Source organism: Sciurus carolinensis, chromosome 5, assembly GCF_902686445.1.
Source record: "Sciurus carolinensis chromosome 5, mSciCar1.2, whole genome shotgun sequence".
In the NCBI taxonomy this organism is placed as follows: domain Eukaryota; kingdom Metazoa; phylum Chordata; class Mammalia; order Rodentia; family Sciuridae; genus Sciurus; species Sciurus carolinensis.
The window spans coordinates 121,306,655-121,324,371 of record NC_062217.1 but is presented as its reverse complement, the minus strand read 5'-3'; the positions used below and the strand labels follow the sequence as shown (position 1 = coordinate 121,324,371).

The following is a 17,717-nucleotide window of genomic DNA, read 5'->3' as shown; positions in this document are numbered from 1 at the left end:
AGAACCTGGTGGAAAGGGTGCTCAGCCCTAAGGGACCCCTGCCCACCTGTCTGGATCCCTCCCTCCTCTCCTGCCTGCCCCTCCCCTCCCCTGAGGACCCAGCCATTTGCTTCTGCACATTTGGGATTGGACCAATCCGGGGACAGGAAAGCTGGTCACCGCCAGGATTTTACAGGAACACGTGACGTCTTTACTCTTTTTTTTTTTTTTTTTTTGGGGGGGGTGCTGGGGATCGAACCCAGGGCCTTGTGCTTGCAAGGCAAGCACTCTACCAACTGAGCTACATCCCCAGCCCCGATGTCTTTATTCTTTAAAAATTAAAGGATTGCAAGTAAGACCAGAGGTCCTTCGAGTGTCCCTCCCAAGCCCCTTCCCTGCGCGCTTCCTCTCTGTCTCCACCACCCCCACTTCTAAGACTGCCTTTGGCGCAAAGTAGGTGGCACACTTAGGTGTGTTTTCTCTTCTGTGTGGACCGCGTCTGCAGCAGACATGGCCGTGCCCACCTGCCCTCGCAGACGGAGACACCCTCTCTTCTCAGTCAGAAACTGACATGGAAGGAGGGGACAGACATCTCTTGCTCTCCAGCCAGGAGTGTCCCTTTCCCAGTCACTAGAAAATGAATCGGGACTGCCTACGCGGGTCTTAATGATCTCCCTTCTTAACTGGGCATGGTGGCACATGCCTGCAATCCCCGCTGCTGAGGAGGATCACAAGTTCAAGACCAGGCTGGGCAACTTGCTAAGACCCTGTTGCAAAATCAAAAATGAAAATAAAAAGGCTGGGAAAGCAGTTCAGTCATAGAGCACCCCTGGGACCAATACTCAGTGCTGCAAAAACTAAACCAAAACAAAAAGTCTCTAATGAAATGGTCTAAATATGAACAGATGACCCAGTTCTTGCTAATGGGACATAGGGGAAATTTTATGGTGGAAGGCGTCCCTTACCAAAGAAAAAGACAAGAAAGCTTTGTGAACAAAAAACCCTTTCACTCTCCCCTTCTTTCTACATTGAATACAAATGTGATGTCTGGAGCTACAGTAGCCACTTCATGACTATAAGGCAATGACCAAAAGAGAAAAGCCAAGAGAACCACTGAGAATCACTGGGGTACATTACTGAGCTGCCATCCCAATTCCAGCAACTGTTACTTTTGGACTCTGCTATTTGAAAAAAATAAGTTCTTCCCCATTTAAACTATAGTAGTTTGAGTCTTTTCTTATTTACAACACAAAGGAATCTTGACTCAGGATTATAAGGATTGTACTGCATATGTATGTGGCTTTATCTACTTAACAGTGATCTTGAGATTTATCTACGAGAGCACATAGGGATTTTCTTTTAACTAGTGAATTGTGTTCCATCTTGGAATAGATCCCATTTCTGGTAGCTATTCTGTACTGGGAATATTTAGTTTGCTTTCCATTTTTGTTTATCAACACTGCAGTGAAAACCCTGTGCAGTTGCTAGTGTTTCTTCAGGGTAGGTACCTAGAGTAGGTTCCCAGAAGTGCACTACAGGCATCACGGGCTACGTGCATTTTCGGTTTTAACAGTTCATGTGGAACTGATGTGGAAATGAGCCCTTCCGATTTCCATTCCAGTCTGGGTCCCAGCCCCACGCTGTCTACTTTCCTTTGACCATTATAGGGTCCCGCTTTGTCACTGAGGGTTCACATTTCCCTGATAACTGACGGGGCTGAGCGTGCCTGGGTGTCGGTCCTCTGGTTTTTCTCCCTGCGATCCCTGTTCAGAGCCTCGTCCACTTTTCCACTTACCGGTGATGGATTCCGCCCCTCCCTGTTAGTGCGCTTCAGTCCTTTCTCTCCGTGTGTCGCTCCTTCAACCCAGCCTGGCAGCACTGATCCTGGCTGATACCACCATGTCCCAGGACACAGAACCCATCCACGGCAGAGTGAGGCGGGGGACACCGAGTGTCCTTCTCTTTCCATTACATCCTGCTGCCTCCCAGGGCTCAGTAATAAGCTGCTTCTCCTCCTGCCCCGCCTCCCTGGGGTGACCTCCACCCTCTTTTGCCTGAAGGATCCCCTGCTTGGACGCTGCTCTGAGTTAGGCATTGTCCCCCCAAAACATACGTTGAAACGTGATCTGCAGCGTGGCGGTATCGAGGGGGGGGCCTTTGTGACAACGAGGTCAGGCGGGCTCCCCGCCTGTGAACGGGGCTAGTGTTTCATAAAACTCTCCTGAGGGAGCTCCTGGTGCAGCCGTCCACCAGGGACAGGAGGCCGCCATCTTGGAAGCAGAGGACAAGCCCGCACCAGACACGGAATCTGCTCTTGCCATGATCTTGGACTACCCGATGCCACAACTGTGAGCAACAACTTTCTGTTGCTTACAAATGACCCTGTCCGCGATGTTTGTTACAGCAGCCCAAATGGACTAAGACAGGCATCAGGGGAGAGTCGTCATTTCTAGAGATGACCTTGGGTTCCCCAGGGGAGGAGGAAAAAGCCCAGAAAGGGTCATGTTTTGGGGGGGCTCCTCTCTGGGGTCACAGGATCTGGGGGTGGGCTGCATTGGTTCCAGGGTGCCTGTCTGCAGCTCTCAGGGGTACGGGCACTCTTCCTGCCTCCCTGGTTTCCTCGTCAGAGATCTTAGGAGCCCTGCCCCAGGGTGGGCTTTGTTCTCCGTAGCCTTGGTTCCCACAAACACCCATCTCTTCTACTGGGGGGTCAGGAAACTTCTCAAGAAGAGCTCCCACCTTCCCTCTGTTCTTCCCGCCCCCACCCCACGGGACAGCAGCACCGTGACCTTTGAAATACTGGGTTTTACAGATGGAAGTCCCCAAACTGGGCTTGTCCTTTCACTTCTGCTTCTGGTGCTGCCCCCATGCTCCTGTGAGGCACCCTATGTGGCTTCTCCTGCTCAGCCTGCTCCACATCCTCCCCAGGGAGATCAGAGCCAAGACTTGCGTATTCAAATCTTTGGAAACACTCCATACTGTCTCTCCTCTGCTCCAGACCTGCTGTGTGACCTTGGATGTGCTGGTTGAGCTCTCTGAACTTTGAGGCTTCTGCTCTGGGAAGTGGGGTATCTGGTCCTCACTGCCCAGGAGGCCTCTTTCCCTGGGGTGATGCCTGGGAAGGGAAGCCCTAGGACAAGACCACAAAGGGTGGGCTGCTGCTCCGGCAGGCCCCCAGCTTTTCTGGTGCAGTGTGAGTTTCCCAGGTCGGCCTGAGGCCCAGGGGCCTGGGTGCCCTGGGGGTCGGCTCCTGGTTGTGCTCCTGGATTGGCCCTGGTTCCTGGTCCTTCCTTGGCCCCACCCCGTCTCACTGCCTCAAGGATTCTGGGATCTCTTCAGTAGCCCCCAACCAAGTCTCGGCCCCCTTGCACACGGAGATCCTCTGGGAGGGGGCCCTGTATTCTTGGGCCCGGGACTTTTGCAAAGCCCCCTGTGCTCAGGCCTCATCTCCAAGGTGAAGCTCAAGTACCCCTAACCCTTCCTACTGTCCAGACCTGCCGTGCCCTTTCACACCTCACGTCTCTACAAGCTGTCTGGCCCCCTGAGCCTGGGTACCCACTGTGCCTAGGGCAGCTCCTACTCACCCCCACACCGTGACTTCCCAGGCCCCCTGCCCCCCGTCAATTTCTTCCTCAGCATCTCTAGGCCACTAGTAGGAGCAAGTCTGAGCCATGTATTTATTATCTGTGGTCTTTATACATCAAGCTCAAGGGCAGAGATGACAGATTGTCCAGCTTTATGCCTCAGTAGCAAAGAATAAATCCCAATACATGTGAGAGAGAGAGGGAGAGAGAGATCGATCGATTGATTATCTAAACCCCTCATGAATTGGGTGGTATTCCCTAAGTTTTCAAATGACAATGAGTCTCAGGAAGGTTAAGCCATGTGCCCCAAGTCCACGTCTTGAAGGTGAGAGGAGCAAGGTTTCAGTCCAGCCTGTCCAGGGCCCAGGCGCTTACCCAGAGTCCTCTGTTACACCCACAGGGCAGTCTTTTGTGGACTTTGAAGCTGTGACATCTCTAAGTTTCCCTGAAGTGGGCAGAAAGGATGGATGTGTGGCCAGTCTCAGAAGGCTGTGTGACCCAGGATGAGATGCTCAGCCTCTCTGGGCCAGCTTCCCATAGGCACAGCAGTGGTGATCCACGATGTCTGCCTTTCTCACTGGACCTCATACGCCTCACATCAGCTACAGGGTGGGAGAGAGCGTTGAAAGGGCTGCTCGGCCAGACTCCAGTTCATAAACAAGCAGAGCAGAGGCCCCGCCGAGCTCAGACTCTGTCCCCTGGGGAAAGCCACCTCCTCGATCCTCACCTGTCTGCTTTGGAAACACACAGGCCGTGGAGGCCAGCCAGGGAGGCTGCTGAGTGGTCCCCTCCCACTCTGTCAGCGCCTAGGTGTTGTCACATTCCGGGAGCATCCTCAGGCCCCAGAGCCCCAGGGGCTTCCACCCGCCGTCCAGCTGGTGAGTGGGGAGGGAGAAGGCACCAGACACACACCCTACTTTGGGAAGGCCCACTCGACCCCCGGAGGCTGCAGCCAAGAGGGAAAGGAAGAGGCTTGGGAGGCCCGGGGGCACGTGGCTGCAGTTCCCCGCACCCGGGGCCTTGGATCTGCCGTCTGAGGAGCTGTCCCTGCAGCCCTCGGGACAGGGCTGACCTGCTCCAGAGGAAGAGCCAGGAAACAGGGCCCCTTGTCCTGGCATGTGACAGCGTGGCTGGGCTGGGATGCGAAGGCACGCTGCTGTTTCCAGCCAGCGTCAGTGGGACAGGCAGGGCGCGAGGCCGTGATCTGGACCTGGGGGACAGGCATGGTGCCTGCACAGAAACCGCTCCCGGCCCTTTCATTCTCAAGGACATTTGAGGAAGGGCGCCCCCTCCTGTCCCACTGGCAGCTCTGCATGCTCATGCCGCTCAGGGTTACTCCAGGCCCTTGTCCTGGATTTTGGACATGGTCCCCTCCCCCAGCTACAGTCTAATTTTGTTCTGTGGGTGACCATGTGAGGAAGGCACAGCAGGGGACAGTCCCCACCTGGGAGGTGTTGATTGGAGACACTGGCGTGCTGGGTTTGAAGACAGCCTGAGGTCATGGCCATGCTGGGTACGAAGGGGCTGTGATTGACTAGTGATGTCTGCAGGGGGCATAGGAGCAGGAGGGGTCACGCAGGTGTGATGGAGAGGCAGGCCCTGTACCAAAGGGTGCTCTACAAGGACAAAGGTCGAGGCTGTTCATTAATGTACCACGCCCCCGGCACAAGGTAGGTGCTCAGTAACTACACGTTACCTATGAAGGACCAGACGGTCAGAATGCCGAGTCTCCCCCTGAGACCGGGCCTGACCAGGGCCTCCTGACTACCACCTGCTGCTGCTTGTCCAGCCCCGGGCTCCTCCTACCCCCTTGGCGAACACTGATATTTCCATCTCAGGGCAATGACCCCAGAGCCTCTATCCCCCATTCCAGACCAGACCTTGAAAACCAGAGCTGCCTGTGCAAGGCCCTGGGTTCAATCCCCAGGGGAGCGGGGCCGCCTCATCCCCCAGCATGGGGTTAATGAAGAGATTCTTTATTCTTCTCAAAGTCCTCATAGCTGCCCTCTGAGCAGGACAGACTGTCTGCAGGTCAGTCCGAAAGAGGACCTGGAAGTCTTCAAAACCAGCCCAGAGACAGAAAGTAACTTTCCCATGATCACACAGGGAGGGCCAGTTCCTTGCAGGAGCCCATAGCTTTCAACATGGTGGTGACCGGGTAACAGCACTGTAGGATTTGGGCCTGTCCGGTGGGAAAAATTGGGGTTTATAACAAGAACAGGGAGTGGGGGGTGACCGGAGGGTCTTGGGCAAGCCCCCAGCCCCACCCAGAGACTCATCCCCAGGCCATGCTCTGCGGCCCATCTGTCCAGCCCTGCTCTTTTACCCACGGATGACTCCTCATTCATTTATTTTTAAATTTGGGGGTTTGTTTTCCATCCTTTGTGTTTACAAGAAGAACTACACAAATGCTTCCAGAAAGAGGCCACCAGCTCTGACCAGCTGCTCGGGTTCAAGGTCGAAGCCAATGTTTTTGGGAAATGGGTCTTTGCTCCCTCCCCCTCCCCATCTGGGTTAGTGGAGGCCCCAGTGTTTACTGAGACAGGGGGGCAGAGAGAGGGGCAGGCACTGTGGTCCCCTGTTCCCAGAATATCCCAGTGCTCCTCTGTTGTCGGAGGGGGAGCTTTCTTGCCTGAGGCCTAGTGGCCAGCAGTTGATAGGACCAGGGTTCGAAGCAGGCAGTTCGAGCTCTTGCTACTTTGCTAAAGAGGCCGCCTGCAATGGAGAGGCAGGGGCGGACTTTGGAGGAAGAAAGGGGGGATGGGAGCTGCTGGTTCCTGCTGAGGAAGAGTCTTCTGAGGAAGGCTGGGAACCCCCTCTCTGCTGGGGCTGCCACATGAACACACATTCAGACGAGTGCCCCTGGCTGGGAGCTGGGTCAGCATGGCCACAGCTCCTGGGTGCTGGGTGTCCCCGCAGCCCGTCCTGACACTCCTGTCCCTCCCTCGGGTCTGGGCAGGAAGTTGGACCCTGTTATCATCGCCAGGAAGGGTCTCACCTGCCCTTCTTTTTTCGGTCTGTTGGTTCTCCTCCCAGGTGCCGGGGATTTGAACCCAGGTCCGTGCACACGCTGGGCGAGCACGCTACACGATGAGCTATCGGCCCTTCTTTTTTTAAAAAAATTATTTGTTCTTTTAGATATACATGACAGTAGAGTGTGTTTTGACATATTATACATACATGGAGTAGAACTTACTCTAATTAGGATCCCGTTCTTGTGGTTGTACGTGATGTGGAGTTTCGCTGGTGGTGTATTCTCATGTGAACATAGGGAAGTTGTGTCTGATTCATTCCACTGTCTTTCCCATTCCCATCCTCTCCCTTCTCTTCATTCCCCTTTATCTAATCCAGTGAATGAACACCCCCACCACCACTTATTGTGTTAGCATCCACATATCAGAGGGAACAGTCAGCCTTTGGTGTCTGGGACTGGTTTATTTCACTTAGCACGGTAGTCTCCAGTTCCATCCATTTACCAGCAAATGCCATCACTTCATTCTTCTTTATGTGAGTGCTTAGCCAGCTTTTTAGATGCTGTGACTAAATGACCTGACCAGAACAACTGTAGAGGAGGAAAACTTGAATTGAGGGCTCACAGTTTCAGAGGTCTAGTCTAAAAAAGGCCAGCTCCGTTCCTTGGGGCTGAAGGAGAGGCAGAACATCATGGCGGAAAAGTGTGGCAGAGGGAAGAGGGAGGCGGGAAGCGACTTATGTGGTGCTCAGGAAGCAGAGAGACTCCACTCTCCAGATACAAGTACACACCCACAGCCACACCCCACTTCCTCCAGCCACACCCTACCTCCTCCAGGTACCACTCAGTTAATCCCATCAGGGATTAATTTCCCTGGTTAGGTTAAGACTATGATCCAATCATTTCTCCTCCCAAACTTGCTGCCTCGTCTCACACATGAGCTTTTGGGGGACATCTCACATCCAAACCATAACTCTGAGTAATATGTCATTGTGTATATGTACCACATTTTCTTTATCCATTCATCTGTTGAAGGGCACCTAGGTTGGTTCCATAGTTTAGCTATTGTGAGTTGAGCTGCTATGAACATTGATGTGGCTGGGTCACTGTAGTATGCTGATTTTAAGTCCTTTGGGTATAAACCAAGGAGTGGGATAACTGGGTCAAATGGTGGTTCCATTCCAAGTTTTCTGAGGAATCTCCATACTGCTTTCCAGAGTGGTCACATCAATTTGCAGTCCCACCAGCAATGTATGAGTGTACCTTTTCCCCACATCCTCGCCAACATTTATTGTTACTTGTATTCCTGATCCTTGCCATTCTGATTGGAGTGAGGTGAAGTCTCAGTGTAGTTTTAATTTGCATTTCTCTAAATGCTAGAATTGTTGGCCCTTTCTTATATATTTTCTGACCGATCTTATTTCTTTTCTTCTTTTTTTAATTTGTTCTTTTTAGTTAACAGGCACTTCACAGAAGAAGAAATAAGACCAACTGCAGTTCTTCTTCTAAGAAGTGCCTGTTCAGTTCCTTTGCCCATTTACTGATTGGGTTATTTGTATTGTGGGTGTTACGGTTTTTGAGTTCATTTCACTTGCTCTTCTTAAGTTCCTCCCTTTTCCTTCTCAGGCTGCCCACTGGCCACCAGCAGGTGAACACGAGCTGAAGAGGGGCGTGGCTGATGGGAGACCACGCCCACACCGTGAGTCTTGATAGGCCCCGCCCCACCTTGCCAGCCAATGGCGCCTTTAATCATCTGCAGAGTGCTTCCGGGCTTGGAAAGATTTGACAGACTCCTCTGCAGGCAGTCGGTGTGAGATGGGCTGGCAAGTGTTTGCTGCGTGGAATGAATGAATGATGACTGTCACACCCAGGTCCTCCGGGGCCAGTAGGGATTCCACTGGAAACAGCAGATTGAGACAAGACTCAGGGAACTTGCACTTTCTTGGAAAAATAAGATCCTTTTAAAAAAATGTCAAAATGGAAACAGGCCCACAGTGGGCCACCTTGCTGCCTGATAGTTGCTTTTCTGAGCAGATCTCCTTGGGATGGCCCCTGAGTTACCCTGGTGACCCCAGGGATGGTGCTCTCTCCCAGTCGGAATCTGATCCAGGGGTACTCTTACTTTTCAGTTTTAATTTTCTTCAATATAACTGAGAGTCTTCAAATAAGACTCTGCTGTAGGCCTGAGGTCTGTGCTAGGGAAATAACCCCAGGGGCCAGCATGAACCTCCCTGAGGGTTTCCAAGTTCTCCGGCATGGAGTCTCCTTTTCCTACTCAGGTCCTGTGCAGACATCACTAGTTGATCTTGGCACTTTCTCACTGAGCGCAGGATCCTTCTCAGAACAACTCCAGGCAGCCCCAAGCAGTCCAGGGCACTGACCTGTGAAAGCCTACGTGCTCCCTCTCGCCTGGGGGACCCCTCATGGTGATGTTGCTCACGGCCCTCTGTGTGGGAGTCCTTGGAGACGGCTCCCTGCTGCTTGTCCTCCACTCAACCCCAGCCTGCCATGCAGGACCCAGGTACTGGGGGACTTGGCCAATGGATGAAGCAGGAGTCCTATGGTTGGTAGTGGAAGACCAAGGCCAGAGAGGGCTCTCCACCTGTCCTCAGCACCTGGGGAGGGTGGAAACCGTCTTGTTCAACACTCTTGTTTTATGCAAGAGCTCAGAGAGACAGGCGATGTACCAAACCACAAGGTGACTGTTAGCCCAGACCTCACGGTGCAGTGCCCAGGGTCACTGGGCATGGTGGGGCGGAAGGAATCCAGCTGCCCAACCTCACCTGGTACCTTTCTAGGACTCCACTCTGCCAGCCCTGCATTGCCATGTGGGCGCAGAAGCTCTGTCCATCTCTCCTGGGCCTCCCACACTTGTTACCTGCTGGGAACTTAAGCCTGTCCCCTCATGTTTGAAACTTCCTGTCTTCCCAAGGAGTCTCACAGCCGAGGGGGTGAGAGGTGGGGAAAGCCACTGAGGTTCCCCAGGAGTGGCAAATTCTCTCAGGTGGCCCCACCCACCTGCTCTGCCCCGCAACCTGGGTAGAGAATACCTGTCCATATCCGAAGCCCCCGAGATGACTCTTGGGCATTCTGGAAGTGTGGGCCCAGCTACCTCCTTGGAGCCTGGATGGAGTTGGATCTGGAAATAGTGGCTCCAGTTTAGGCCACGTGCCATGGGGGACAGGTGCTGGTGAGCGTGTGGCAGTCACCTGGTGCTCTACGAGTAGTCAGGGCTGAACCTGTGGAGGGGGCAATGGGTGTTGGGTATCCAGCCAACCACCGGCTGGGCATGGAACGAACGGACCTGGGGATGGAGGGGCTGAGCGTGGTTGATGGAGGCACCTAGGCCAGGTAGTGTGAGGGGAGCCCTGGGGATGCTCGGGTGCTGGGTGGGCTGGGAGGTGAGGGAGGTCAGCTGGCAGGTGGAGGTGCAGCTGGGCCAGGTGTGAACGGGGACTGACCCGGGATGGCAGGCATAGGCTGGAGAGGCTGGGGGCTCCTTCCTCCCTCCCTTTGGCCTCCGGGTTTGGCCAGCTGCTGAGTCAAATGCTCAGCTCTCCCGTGGCCTCCCTTCAGCAGCACACCAGCCCAGCCTCCACTGCCCACCCGGTGGCTGAGGGAGCCAGCCCAGGGAGCGTGAGACGGGTGGCTATTCAGAGCGGTGGTCAGGGCTGGAGCCACCAGAGCGACCTCTGGATGCTTTCCGGAAACCTCTGGCAAGTCCACTCTCCTCTCACATTGCACAGCTTCAGCTATTTGGGGAGGACGAGGGGTGGGGGCTGGGGGGGAGCAGGAGACTTTCCCCAGGAGGGTGCCATCCTCACCCCGGCAGAACCAGGCCCGCTGTGGGTGCCACGATCCCAGCAGAAGAGCGGTGGGGCCAGGCCAGGCAGAGGGAGGGCGGGCAGGAGGGTGGGCAGCAGTGGCCAAGAAGGACCTAAGAGGACCCAGTGATGTCAGTTCTTCACAAAACAACCTGGACGTCAGTCTGGGCTGGCATGGGCTTTTGCACCATCCAAGAAGAATTTGTAGGACCCGATTAGGACTCAACAAGTTCATGGCAGGACCGCTGAACCACCTAAGCATGCAGAAGCAGTCAGCAAAAGTGCTTTAGAGCAGGGGCTGTGGGCCCAACTGCTGCTATCGGACCCCCTTGCTGTGTGACTTCAGACGACACACTTGACTTCTCTGAGCCTTGTTTTCCTTATCCATGAAATAGGGATGATATGATAATACCCACATCATAGGGTGATGAGAATGAGCTGTTTTAATGTGAGAGGTGCTAAGAGTGTCTGGCTAATGGTCAGTAGGAGAGGAATTAGCCATTGTTGTTGCTATTTCACCTTTAATATTATGAAGGCAGATGGGCCAACCCCTTCTCCTTACCCATCTGCCTGCCTGCGCTTGTCCCCACAGTCTTGCATGCTCACTAAAGGGACAGCCGTGGCAATTTTGCTGGTGCTGAGTTCTGCCTCTGACAGCGGTGGAGTGTACTGAGGAGCTCGGTGCCAGGCCGAGTTGGGCCCTCCTCTGCGCCAGGAACAGCCCCTCCGTTCCCAACATGCCCCGCCAAACCAGCATCGTGGGAGGGGACGGGGAGACTGGACGGTGCTCAGTGGACAGAGAAGGTTCCTGCCAGGCCCTGCCCCAGGAGTGCCAGGGGACAGGTGTGGTGACCTCAGGCCTCTGTGGACTGACCACAGGGAGAGAAGAGGGCAGTTGGATGACCTCATGGCTGGGCCCTCTCGATCTGCAAAGGCCCGGGCAGCAGTTGTCCTGCCAGGGTGGCTCGTGGAAGGTGCTGGCCCCAGAGAGGAAGCCCGGAGTCTGCCAGTCGGCTCCAGGGCCAGGTCAGGGGCTCAGGCCAGCCCTCCGGCCACAGCTGCTCCACTGGCCAGCCCCCAGGAGATGCCAGGAGCAGAGTCACTCTGGAGTCCACTCTGTTTCTGGCCACTTTCTGCTCTCAGCGTTGGTCCCTTGTTTGTCCCCAGTGTGGTCTCAGACCCAGGACAAGACCCCAGACTGAATGAGCTGATCTCCAAGGTCTTTTCAGTGAGAGCCTGGATGTGACAGGGAAGCTGAGTCAGGCATGGGCACCAGGCAGCTTTGGCCTCTCCTTGAAACCGACGGTGGGACCCTGGACCAGCAGATGTACCTCTCTGTGACTTCTTGACCTTAACTCTAAAGTTATGAAGGGATTGCTTTTTTAGGAGGGGTGGACTGGGAGACAGAGTGCTAATATCTTCAGAAATGAAATTAGGACTTTGAAAATAAGCTGATCATGCTGGGCACACCTGTCATCCCAGCTACACGGGAGGCTGAGGCAGGAGGATCAAAAGTTTGAGGACAGCCTCAGCAACTTAGCAAGGCCCTAAGCAACTCAGCGAGACTCTGTCTCTAAATAGAATATTAAAAAGGACTGGGGATGTGGCTCAGTGGATAAGCACGCCTGGATTCAATCCCCAGTACCAAATAAATCATCATATCATCTGATCATAGGAGACGTAGACCACGGCTTCTGTTGCCTCCATAATCACCACATCGCCAGCCACCTCCATGGCTCACACAGCCGTACCACTGCCTCTGCGTGGGTACGCCCGACTCTGTGCCTTCACAGGCGAACTCAAGACCTGGGGCCTCTTCTTTGGTCTCTGGTATCAAAAAGTCGAGCTGAATTGGCAAAGTTGAAGGAATGAAAGGGGAGGCAGATTAGCGTGCGTGCTGATACACGTAGGTGTGTGTGTGTGTCACTGCGTCCACGAGGGTGTGCCTGTGTGTACGAGGGCTCAGAGGCAGAGGGGGCTTCGGGTTCACGTGTCTGTCCTGCACCCTTCGTGGAACTCATGATAGCCGCGTCGACCGGAGCCTCCTCACCGACCCTCCCACACCTTCCAAGTGGGAGAAGGAAGAGAAAAACAAAAAGTTTTCTTGACATCGTCCCAAGGAGAAGCTCAGGCACAGAGAGGACACGTGAGTGGTCTGAGGTCACCCAGCGAATCAGACCTAAGTTGACGCCTAGGAGCCAGAGCCTGGAGGGCCCCCCTGGCAGTCCCCAGCGGGAGGTGGGGTCCGAGGCTGCTGCGGGCCCCTCCTGGCAGCGCCCCTCTCCTCCTGGGCATCTCAGGCCAGGCCAGCTGTGGGTCCTCTGCAACAGGCCTGCCTGCAGGAGCCCAGGAAGCCTTGGCCTTGGCCTGGGAACCCCCAGGAAATCCTACCCTCATCCTTCAGGAAAAGGTGAGGACCCCTGCCCCACTGGAGGACAGAGACTGGACCCTTCTTGTCTGTGACTTTTCCAGCATCCAGGGGATGAGGGTCAGGGGAGCCACGGGGTGGGGGCTTCCTTCCAGCACTGCCAGGTGGGCCAGGCCCCTGGGACATCACACGGACCCTGGCCTCAGCTCTTTGATCCCTTTGCTGCTTTGTGCAACCCAGCCAGCGGCCCGGGGTGGGGAAGTGGTTGGGAGGAGGCCCAGCCTCGGGGCAGCCTCCCGGGAGGCCTCTCCAGTGGCCGGTTGTCAGTGTGGCCTTGCACAAGCTCTGGGCTGACCTCACCTGGCCCAGGACGGCCGGTTGGTCTTACTCACCGGAAGCCGAGGCGAGGTGGGCGCACGGGGTCCCCCACCGGGCAGCGATGAGCCCAGGCAGCCCCGGCCCCCAACTGGCGGTCCAGAGCTGTTTCAGATATGCTGATAGGGTCCCCCACCCTCCAGAAACACAGCCCCAGAGAGAAGGGAGCCCCAGGCGCGGGGAGACGCCGCTCCTCCCGCGGTGCCTCAGCTCCCCTCTGGAAACGAGCGGCTTCCTCCTGTGTTTTCCTGGTGGACAGCCTGCATGTTCTAGAAATGGCTTGTCCACAGCCCTGGAGGTCCCTCCCACCGCCCGCTACACTGCAGCCGCGCCTCTGACCTGGCCCAGCCAGCTCGGGGTCTTTCTTCAAGCCTGGGGACTCCGTCGGGGTGTCCAGAGCAGCCTCGAGGAGCAGAACCTGTCTTTCTGAGGTGCTCAGAGCCCAGGAAGCTCCCCGCTCCCATGCCTGGCCCTGACCCCTGTGTGGCCTTCCCCGAGGGCCTCTGTTGTGGGGACTCGATGTCCCTTCCCAGCAGGAGGAAGAGGGGAGGGTGACGTGGGCTGGTGAGCTTTCTCACTAGGTTGTGAGTGGCTGCTGTCTGACTGCTCTGGAGCTGGGATGAGGAGAGGGGAGAGGCCGGAGGCTGTTGGCCCAGGAGGGCAGTGCGGGAGGAGGCACAGGAAGTGAGGCTACCTTCAGCCTGGCCTGGCCCTGTGTGGCCCGCCCCACCCTGGCAGGCCTGAGGACTTCCCCTGTCCCTGGAAAGGCATTGGCCAGGACCAGTCCATATCTCAGCCCTGATTCCAGGCCCCAGAACTGTCCCCTGTCCACTACTGCCACTAGCTCTCAGGGTCCCTGACTCAGCCTGCAAGGCTCAGCGGGGGAGGGGGCCTGGGCAGGGACAGGAGCCCAGCTCCCTTTCCTCCCTGTGTAAACAGATGACTTAAAGGCTTAGGGACAGGAAATAAATAGCCTGCTGGCCACAGCTCCCTCTACCACAGGGAGCAACTTGTCCTTCGGGAAGCGGCCCCTGCTCTTGGAACCTCGGGAACATGGCATCCCCCTGCCGCCCACCAGCCTAGGAGGAGGGCCTGGCCTGACTTCCTGCTGCCCCTCTCTCCCGAGTTCCAGCCGAGGAAAAGGAATGGCCCCTGGCAGCCCACTGGCTCCATGCGAAATTCTCCACATGCAGATGATGCTGTGGGGAGAAGAGTGCCTAGGTTGGGCCCCCAGAAACCCTTGGGAGTTGCTCACGGGACAGAGCAGGGTTGTCACAGCGTCAGCCTGTGTGGGCTTCCATGCGAGTCTGGAATTGCCACCAGTAAGCCTGGGCCAATGACACAACCTTTTTGTGCTTCTGTCACGTAGAGAATGGGGACAGTAATAGTACCTGCCTCACAGGGTTGTTGTCAGGGTTAAATGAGATAATATGTGCAAAGCACAGGAAGGCAAGAGCCCAGGGAATGGTAGCTATCATTGTTAAGGCCACCTGGCTGCTACCCTTGGCACCCAAATCCCACCCAGTGAGGCCAACCGGGTGGGGGTCACACCTCCCCCCATCCTCGTGCTAACGCCACCCTGAATCGTGAATGAAATCCACCCTTCCCTCCAACGTGAGCACCAACCCCCACCCAGATGTCTGCCCTGGGCCGCGCCCAGCACGGAGCTCTGAGAACATCTGCATGGCGAGTCCTGGCGCTCTGTGCAGTCCAGATGTTTGGGCAGTGTGCGGACTCCCCTTTCCGGCCTCCCCCAGGAGTGGGGGCTCAGCGTGTTGTGAGAGCCCCACCCTGCCCTCCCTCCACTGGGAAGGAGAGGGGGACGTCACCCAGCCTTGCTCCAGGGCACTGCCTGCTGGGGGCTGGCCCTGGCCCCTGGGCCCTACAGAACCCAAGAGATGGCTGGCCCCCTTGCTGGCAAGCAGGCAGGGATGAGGAGGCCCTCCGGGCTGATGGGGGTGGCAGAGGGCATGGGGACCTCTGCAGACCCCGAAGTCTGGGGACGGGAGTGAGAGCCTGGGTTCCAGCCCCACTGTCTCATGCAATTGCCGTGTGACACTCCCCTGCTCTCCGCCCTGCTTCCTGCATTTGATCAGCAAGGGCGCGGGACCAGATTGGGCTACCAAGTCCACCAGCCTCAGGAGCCCCACCCCTGCTAGATCCAGCCCTGCTTCCCACTCACCGCCCCACGATTCCCAGTCACCAGCTCGGGGCTTGGGAACGGGTCTGGGGATTTTTGCTGAAGGCCCCTAAGGTGGGGTACGGGTATGGGAGCCCCGGGCCAGAACTGGAGAGGACCCAGCTGGCCGCGGGCTCCGCGGATGCGCTGGCCTGGCTCTCGCGGCCCGCAGGCTGACGCGGGCCTACTCTGGCTTCAGACCAGCACAGGAGCAGAGTGACAGCAGGAGAAGCTGGCGGTGCGGGGCTGGTGGCAGGAGGCGGTCTGGGTGTGCATGTCCTCACTGCGCGTGTGCCACCATGCATGTCAGCTGTGTGTGTGAGAGAGCGTGTGCGTGTGCGCCCGTGTCCACGTACCCCAGGGCTGGGTCCTTCAGCGTCCGCTGCCCTCCTGCCACCTTCTGATGCTGTGGGGGAGAGACGGGTGCTGAAATGGCCCTTCTCTCCCTCCTGGGCAGAGCGTGGACCCTGCCTCCCTCAGGGCTGGACTCCAGCCAGAACACACCGCTGCGGGCGGCTGGGTGGGTGGAGCCGGGCGAGGCTGGAGGCAGCCAGGAGAGGCAGCGGGTCCACAGAGGTCCCCCTCTCCCAGGACTTCCAGAACTTCCGGGCCACTAGAAACCTCGGCAGGAGTCCCCGACTTTCAACTCTGCCTCCTTTCACTCAGCCTCCTCTTGATCCTAAGAGGACTATTCAATGGGAGCAGAGAGGAGGCCCAGAGGCCCTTCTCCTCCTCCTTCAGGTTGCTGTTGTCCTTCTGCCCCCACCCAAGCCTGCTGCACCTGCTCAGGAGTCTGGCTCCTCTGGGCTGCTTGTCCTGGGTCTTGTCCACCCGCAGAGAGCACGTCCGGCCAGAGGTGGCAGGACCAGGTGGGCTTAGAGGCTCGGGCTCCTGCCCCACAGGTGGAGGCCAACTCACACTGGCGGCTCCAGCCTTGGAAACTGCCCGCTGAATTTAGCCATCCTGAGCACGACCTACCTGCTTTCTTTTGCGGGGGTGGGAGATACCGGAGATTTAACTCAGGGGCACTTGTCCACTGAGCCACATCCCAGCCCTATTTTGTATTTTATTTAGAGTCAGGGTCTCACTGAGTTGCTTAGCACCTCGCTTTTGCTGAGGCTGACTTTGAACTCATGATCCTCCTGCCTCAGCCTCCTGAGCTGCTGGGATGACAAGCGTGGGCCACCGTGCCCAGTCTACCTGCTTTCTTTTCCCCCAAATGATTGTTGTGCGTGCGTACACACACACACACACACACACACACACACACCTTTGCTGGTGAGGCCAAACCCAGGATGTTATCCTTTAAGACCCCATTGTAGCCCCTAGCTGCCTCCTCTGGGGGGATCCTGAAGTGGCCTGATGCGGCTCTGGGTCAGGAGGCCAAGTCTCTGCTCCCTGCACAGTCAGACATGGGCCAAGTTCAATACTAGGCAGACCCCAGATCCTCCATGGAGATTAAGTCAGGAGAACAACAAATAGGATCTTGGGCAGCATTTACTAGGTGCCACTCTTTGAAGCACTTTACACGTAATGACTAATTTGATCTTAAGGACACCATGAGGTAGGTACTATTTTATTCCTATTTTGCAGGAAGTGACTGAGGTCCAGAGAGGTGAAGCAACTAACCCAAGGTCACACAGGGAATAAAAGCAGAGACAGGATGCAGAGCCGCCACACATGTGCTTAACCACTGAATCAGGTTGCTTGCCGGCACCTTCTGATCACTGAGCGCAAAGGATGTGCCAGGCTTCGTGCTAAGCACTTCCCATGGACTTGCAGATGGTGTGCCAGACCTCTAATGACCAGGACTGGAGGGAAGGGAAGTGGACAGGGCAGGGTGAGCAGTATGGGCAGCAGCCCCTGGGAGCTCAGGAGGGGCTCAGGGATGGCAGCAGCTGGACGCCTTTTCCAGACAGTCAATATTTCAGGCGTCTCTTGGCAGTTCCTCTGTTCCTCCATCGCGGTGTGAAAACAGCAATTAACCAGGGCTCGTGAGGACGGCGGCCGTGTTCCAGTAGAGCATTATTCATGGTCGCCAAAATTTGCACTGCGTGTACTTCTCACACGCCACTCAATAGACCTCTTTTGATTGCTTTCAACCATTTAAAAATGAGAAAAGCATTCTTAGCTTGTGGGTTATCCCCACAAACAGGCAGGGGCCGGATGTGGCCCCTGGGTTAGGATTTGCCAACTCGCTACAGGTTCAGCTGGCGAGCACTGTGCTTTGCCGGCTGATTCCCACATGCGTGCTGCTTCAGCCAGGATCTGGCTCCCTTCCTGGAGCTGAACAGGGTTAGTCCTGACCCCAAGCTGGGATCCAGATCTAAGTCGAGGCTCCTGGAGGGGTTTGAGGTTTGGGCACCACCACTGGCTGGCGATCTTGGGCAAATCTCTTAACCCGTCTGAGTTGTCAGGATTCCCTTCAGATATAAGA

At 56.2% G+C, this 17,717-nt stretch overlaps 1 non-coding gene across 1 annotated transcript; it reads right to left on the bottom strand.

Annotated features, from left to right (window-relative positions):
• Window positions 1-217: 217 nt before the first annotated feature.
• On the bottom strand, window positions 218-290 carry Trnaa-ugc (transfer RNA alanine (anticodon UGC)). The gene has a single exon. It is a non-coding gene; the product is annotated as a tRNA-Ala (tRNA).
• Window positions 291-17,717: the final 17,427 nt, after the last annotated feature.